Here is a 7,827-nt window from a genome sequence, read left to right as displayed (position 1 = left end):
AGTGCTGCTCCCCATGGTGAAGTACTATAATGCTTGCAGGGCTGGACAGAAGAAAGCAGGATTTGGTTCCACTGGTGATGCCTGTTTATTGGGTTGCTGATATGGCAGGCCGCCCTACTTTGGAGCTGAATATAGAAGGAAAGAAATTTGCTGGGCTCCTAGACACTGGCGCCGACACCACTCTTATTTCACAGAAATACTGGCCCCCTGGTTGGCCTGTTACACCCACCATGACCACCCTGCAAGGATTGGGGATGACCCAAAGCCCCCTAGTTAGCTCCAGACCACTAGCCTGGAGGGATAAGGAAGGAAATGGTGGTCATGTTACTCCCTATGTAGTACCAGGCCTGCCAGTTCATCTATGAGGGAGGGATGTTATGCAACACATGGGGGCAGTATTAGTATCTGGTCAGGAATTAGCTATGCAGCAGATGGAAAGGTATGGCTACATTCCTGGAAAAGCTATAGGGAGAAAGCTGCAAGGAATTACTCAACCAAGCTCTGTTGAACCTAAGGAGGACAGGAAGGGGCTAGGGCATTTTCCTTAGGGGCCATTGTGATGGCGGCTGAGGTTACTCCATAGAAGATTACATGGAAAAGTTCTCAACCCATTAGGATTGACCAATGGCCCCTTTCTATCGAAAAAATAGCCGCTGTTAAGGAAATAGTTCAAGAACAGCTAACTGCTGGACATATTGTCCCTTCCACATCACCATGGAATGTACCTATTTTTGTGATTAAAAAGAAAACAGGGAAGTGGAGACTTTAACAGGATCTCAGAGCAGTGAATGCTACCATGGAGATAATGGGATCATAGCAGCCACGATTACCATTGCTTTCCGTCATTCCAAAAGACTTTAACATTGTGTGATTGATTTAAAGGATTGTTTCTTTTCCCATTCCCCTTCATCCAGAGGATTCCCCTCGTTTTGCTTTCAGTGTGCCCTCTGTTAATTTGGAAGAACCATTTGAACAGTACCAATGGAAGTTTTTGCCCCAAGGAATGGTCAGTAGTCCTACTACGTGTCAGATTTATGTGGCTGCCGCCTTAAAACCGGTGCGCACCAGCTTTCCCTCTGTGACGATTATTCATTATATGGATGATATTTGCTGGCCACTCTATCTGCTCAGGTGTTGCAATCCTGTTTGTGTAAGTTACAGCAAGAGTTAGAAAAGGCAGGATTAGCTATAGCCCCAGACAAAATACAACTTGTTTCTCCATTTAATTATGTGGGATTTCAACTTTTTCAGAATTGTATTGAACCCCCAAAAGTTTTCATAGCCACAGAAAAGTTGCAAACTCTTAATGATTTTCAAAAATTGTTAGGGGATATTAATTGGATGAGACCCAGTTTGAAACTTACTAATGCAAATTTGAAACCTTTGTTTGATATTTTAAAAGGTGACTCCTCTCCAGCATCCCCTAGGGTGCTGACTGTGGAGGGAAGTCAGAGCCTATGCAAGGTTGAGATGGCCATTGAACAGTCCCAACTGACCAGGATTGATTACAGTGCCCCGCTTTTATTTATTGTTGTAGCATCCTCATATATACCTGCAGGGGTATTTTATCAGCAGGGACCTATATTATGGGAACATTTGCATGTCTCTCCTGCTAAAACTATTGTGCCTTACTATTTGGCCATGGCCGAGTTAATACAGAAGGCCACTAAGAGCAGCCTAAGACATTTTGGGAACGTCCTAGATACCATTATCGTTCCATATACTCAGAAGCAGCTTTTGTGGTTGCAAAATATGGAAGAGACCTGGGCAATAATTTTGAGCACTTTAAATGTTAATTTTGACAACCACTATCCCAAGGACCACATTGTACAAGTTTTCTATTTTGCATCCTGTTGTTTTTCCACTTGTAACCTCTCTTCAACCATTGCCAGAAGCATTAACTGTTTTCACTGATGGGTCAGTCTAATGGTCAGGCAGCTTTTGTAGTAGATGGCCAGGTTACCACCATCCCCACATCGTTTGTCTCTGCACAGGTTGCGGAATTGATGGCAGTTCTTGCGGTCTTTCAAACATTTTCCATGCAGCCCTTTAATTTGTATTCTGATAGTGGGTATATTGCCCATTCCCTTCCTGTGCTGAAGACTGCAGGCCAAATTTCTTCCCACTCTGCAGCAGCATCTCTATTTGCAAAACTTCAAGCCTGTATTTGGGCCTGCAAAGATAAATTTTCTTGTGACTCCTATTCGAGCCCATACAGGTTTGCCTGGACCCTTGACATCAGGAAATTCGGCTGCAGATTCAGCCACCAAATTGGTGGCCTCGGTCCTTGAAGAAGCACAAAAGGCACATGCTAGGTTTCATTGGAATTCTAACACCTTTCATTTGTGCTTTAGTCTAAGGAACAAGCAAAAACCATTGTGAAGCAATGCTCAGTGTGCTCTCAATTTTTGCCTGTTTCCCATTATGGTATAAATCCCTGAGGATTGTTGCCCAATCATGTCTGGCAAATGGACGTGACACACATTCCAGAGTTTGGGACACTAAAGTATGTGCATGTTACTATCGATACTTGTTCTGGATTTATTTTAGCTACCCCTCAGACAGGGGAATAAGTCAGACACACTCTAGCCCATTGCTATGCATGTTTTTCCATCTTGGGAATTCCTAAAGTTATCAAAACTGATAATGGCCCTTGCTATATTAGCAGTAAGTTTCATGATTTTGCTGCCTCCCACCATATACAACTAGTTACAGGCATTCCTTATAATCCTCAAGGACAAGGTATTGTGGAATATGCCAACCATACTATTAAGGATTATCTTATTAAAACAAAAAAGGGGGAGTATAGCACTCCCCCAGATCATTTAAGCCTTGTATTATTTATCTTAAATTTCCTAACATTGGATGCTGAAGGATGATCTGCTGCAGATAGTCATTGGAATCTGTCTCAGAAGCAGAAGGGTTACGTAATGTGGAAGGATCCTTTGACTGGTCAGTGGCAAGGCCCAGATCCCATCCTCATTTGGGGGGGGGGCGAGGATCAGTCTGTTTTCCCAGAAAATGAAAATGGTCCGAGGTGCATTCTTGAGAGGCTTGTCTGGCAAGCTCCTGCTGCTGAGTCTTGCGAAAGCTCGGGTACTGGCCAAGATGATAGCATTTGAATCAAAGATTGATGGGACAAGCAAGTATATTAGGCCTTTATATATTATCTAAGTATATTTTATTTGTTAAACAACCCTCTCTATCTTTTCTTTCTTTCATGAGCACCTAGGTCCTGACATTTCCTGCCAGTTTCTTCTTAAACCAGACTATCAGACTGTCTGATGTGCGACCCCAGCTGTTGGGGGTCTGGTCCTCCCTTTATAAATAGCTAAATTTCTGCTCATGATTTTTCTTATCATTCCCCTGTTATTACCACGGGGGAAATACCCACCTTTTTTATGTGGCAGCTTTGTGGGGTATGGGCATGCACTGGCATGTGCCCTGTTTTCCCTTTCTTTAGGAATGCAATTATTCCTATGGAATTTATTAGTTCCATCACCCCTCTGAAGTTGAGGACTCGCTCATGTGGGTGAACCTTAGCTCATTGATTTTTTTTTTTTTAACTAGTTACATTACATTTTCCTTCAATGTGAAAGCCAGGTCTGTTCTTGCGTGCGTGTCTGTGTGTGTGTTTTTAATGATTTATTTTTATTATTATTTTTTTTAATTGGAAAGAGAGGAGAGACAGAGAGGAAGATCTTCCGTCCGATGATTCACTCCCCAAGTGAGCGCAACGGCCGATACTATGCCGATCTGAAGCCAGGAGCCTCTTCTGGGTCTCCCACGTGGGTGCAGGCCCCCAAAGCTTTGGGCCGTCCTCGACTGCTCTCCCGGGCCACAAGCAGGGAGCTGGAAGGGAAGCAGGGCTGCCGGGACTAGAACCGGCGCCCATATGGGATCCCGGGCGTGCAAGGTGAGGACCTTAACCACTTGCGCCACGGCGCCGGACCCAGCTCATTCATTTTTAAGCTTGTGTCCGCCTGTGTTATCCCCATGTCTCTCTCTCATACAGGAAACGCCTCTAAAGTTAGTGACACCGAGTTCCAGTGCATCCTGACAGCATGCTGGAATGGTTATTGCTATACTGCCATTATGCTGCAGCTGCCCTGAATCCTGCCTGTGCCTGTTGGGACTGACGGAGAGGCCTCTGTTGGCCTGATAAGCTTAAAAGACTTTGACATCACGGTGACCATCATAGCCAGTACGTCAGCAGCTGCCACCACCAGCTACCGTGGTGACATTGAAGAAGCTTACAGAACTGACTGCCTGAGTTATGGAACAACTGAACTTTATTGATGAACATGTGCAGGTGGGCATGCTTGTGTTGTGACTGCAAGTTGATCTGTTGGCAGAGGAACAGCAGATGCTGTGAGATTTGGTCTAGGCCTCTTGTTCCCCATCATTGCTTTTTTGTGTATAACTCCTATGCAAGTGCAAAATGTTTTCCCAAGCCTGGGATCTGCTGTCTGCTCCTTGCTACCAAGCTAAAGATACTCCTTTGGTCAGGGCCTCTTATCCCCCATTATGCCTGTGTATGTTTCACCTGTGTAGTGCTATGTTTCCCAAGCCCGGGAACTGCTGTCTGCTCATTGCTGCTGAGCTAAAAACACTCCTAGCCATGGGACAGGGTTACCAACCTCCCCAAGTATGGTTTGTGCAGCTGCAGCAGACAACGTGTTGAATGACAGCTAGTGACAGGTAAGACGGACCCGGCACTGACCAACCTAAGCCAGGGGCTCCGTCATGCAATGGAGATTCCTGATGACGGGTAAAGCTGATAACCTGAGAGTCCACAACCCAAGACAGGTGAATTCAAAATCTGCTTTAAGAGAAAAACAGGACCTGTTGTGGGCTAAGGAGTTAATTAGCGCTCATTGGGCTGGGCAGGAACAGGAACTGGGCTTGTAGTTAAAAACACCTAGACTAATTGGACTCATCTGTATCCAATAGTCTGCTAATGAGGGTGTGGGGGAAAGAGTATACAAGGAGAGGTGAAAGGGCAACAGAGACTTCGACCATCACTGGTCTCCTGTTGGTGCTTCATCCCCAGACCCTCTCCCTGTCCACGTTACTGGCCGGAGCACCTTCCTCTTGATGGTGCCCGTGCAACTCCAGCAGGAGTCATTGAAGACGAAGGCTGCCCAACAGCATTTTGTCATCATGGAAATTTTCTCTTCATGCCATGCAAATATAGTAGCCACTAGCTTCATGTGGCATTCTAGCATTTGGAAAGTAATTAGTGTAACTGAGTTTTAAAATTTAATTGACTGAATTGATTTGAAAGGCTGAGAGGAAAAGACAGGGCATGGTCTTTCATCCAAGGGTTTGCTCCCCAAATGCCTACAACAGCTGGCTGTGGGTAAGAGGTGAGACAGTCATGCAGAGATGCAGCCAGGCACGGTTCCTGATGACAGGTAAGTCTCAGGCCTTCAGCATTCCTGGGCCCAGGGAGTCTGTTCTTGGGGAGTCTGTGAGTTACTCTCTAATAACAAAGCTTGTTAGCTTTCACTTATTTAGAGAGGAAGATCTTCTGTTCGATGATTCACTCTAAGTGACTGCAATGGCTAGTGCTGTGCCAATCTGAAGCCGGGAGCCAGGAACTTCCTCCAGGTCTCCCACAAGGGTGCAGGCTCCCAAAGCTGTGGGCCATCCACAACTGCTTTCCCAGGCCACAAGCAGGGAGCTGGATGGGAAGCGGTGCTGCCGGTATTAGAACTGGCGTCCATATGGGACCCTGGGGCATGCAAGGTGAGGACCTTAGCCGCTAAGCTACCGTGCCAAGCCATGCACAATCTTTCTAACAGGGTAGAAGGTGATTCCCATAGGAATAAGAAAAAGGGAGTGATCATCATGAGAGAAAAACAGGCAGTGTTCACTATTTATTGTAAGAAGTTGGAGCGGGCATCGGAGCACAGCAAGTTAGGCTGCTGATTGAGATGACCATGTCCCACATCAGAGTTCAAGTTCTGGCTACTCTATTTCTGATTTAGCTTCCTGTTAATGCATCCTGGGAGGCAGCAAATGATGGCTCAAGGGCTTGGGCCCCTCTAGCCCACTTGGGGGACAGAGGGGGTTCTGGTTCCTGGTCCTAGCTTAACCAATCCCAGGTAATAGCAGGCTTTTTTTTATGACTTGTTTTATTTGAAAGGCAGAGTTATAGAGAGAATGAGAGTCAGAGAGAGGTCCATTTATCTGCTGCTGGTTCATTACAGTAGCTGGAACTGAGCTGATTGAAAGCAGGAGCTTCTTCCTAGTCTCCTACGTGGGTATAGGGGCCCAAGGACTTGGGCCAGAAGATTCTTTGGATCCAAAAGAACGAGAGGGCAAGTGGGAGAAGGAGAGGAATGTTTGCTGATTCAGGCTTCAGATGCCTGCGTTAGGGAGCCGGCACCATGGTATAGCAGACTAAGCCTCACAGGGCTGGATGCGCCCTGCACAGCGCCTGCTCCAAGGAATTCATTCTTTGAGAATTGCCGCTGCAGGCCAGCAGCAGCAGCACTAAAAACGACGAGGCACACTCTTGTGGGTCGGAGACAAGCCAGAACCCCTTGAAGAACCTAGATTTTTCTGCCTTTTGTGATTCTGCCTAATGAATGTGATTCTGGGGGCTGTGTGAACTCCAGGCCTGATAGTCTACGTGACACCTGGCAGGTCACGTAAGCAGACCACTCCTCAGGAAGAAGCTACCTGGTGTTTGATAAGTTTCACCACCCTATAGCTCATCAGTTTGTACTTTTTGAAAGTTGCTTGCTTCAAACCCACCAATAGAAGCCTGCTAAATCATGACTGTATAATTAACAGCCTGAAATGTACAAGAACTGGTGGGGCTTGGGGTCGCTTGCTCGCTCTCTCGCTCATGCTTCTTTTTGTCCTCACTGTGAATTCTGCAGCAGCCTCAGCTGCGGCTGCCCCTCTCCCGCCCAGCCATGCTGGGCTGGGGGAGGTGGCTGGGTAGACCTAGGCTAACCTGAATAAACTACCTTTATGCCTTAGCACCGACTTCAGACTTGATTATCTGGGGATTTCAAAATCCGGCACAACACCCTCACTGCCAAAAGCAGCTGCATTTAAATTCTCATCTCCTCTGCTCCTGTCCCCATTGGTCTAAGCTTTCCTCCGCCACTTCTCTGGCCTTCTTTCCGCCACCCTTCTTCCCATATTTCTTCCCGTACTTTCTCTGTCTCCTTTCTGCTACCCTTCTTCCCACCTCCCAGTCTTTCTTGTCTATCTATCTTCTGTCTGTTTCATTCCCCAGTCTTTATCCTCGTTGCCCCCCCAGTCCTCTGTCGTTCGCCTAGCTTTTACCAGCTACTTTTATATCGTTCTCCACCAATCACTTCTCCCCGTGGGTCCACTTGGCGCTAAGTGATAGGCCAGCAATCCCGGGGGAGGGGGTCGGATTAGCCTATCCCTGTGACTTCCTGTTTACCTGCTGGAGAGACCAGCTCCACCTCCTGGCCCTGAGCCAGCCGCAATCTCGCAATGGCCCTTCCAAACCCAGGAGCAGCTTCAGCACCGGCTCCCCTGAGAATTGCTTTTAGTTACATAGCATTTCAGCTCCGAAAGTGCAATTAACACTGTATTTATTTTATTGGAAAGGCAGAAGTACAGAGAGGAGGAGAGACAGAGAGGAAGATCTTTCGTCTGATGATTCACTCGCCAAGTGGCCGCAATGGCCAGTGCTGCGCCAATCCAAAGCTGGGAGCCACGAACTTCTTTCTGGGTCTTCCATGCGGGTGCAGGGTCTCAAGGCTTTGGGCCGTCCTCAACTGCTTTCCCAGGCCACAAACAGGTAGCTGGATGGGAAGTGGAGCTGCTGGGATT

The sequence above is a fragment of the Ochotona curzoniae genome, unplaced genomic scaffold, assembly GCF_017591425.1.
Source record: "Ochotona curzoniae isolate NIBS_2020 unplaced genomic scaffold, NIBS_Ocur_1.0 scaffold_4506, whole genome shotgun sequence".
NCBI classification, from domain to species: Eukaryota; Metazoa; Chordata; class Mammalia; order Lagomorpha; family Ochotonidae; genus Ochotona; species Ochotona curzoniae.
Note: the sequence above shows the minus strand (reverse complement) of the source record.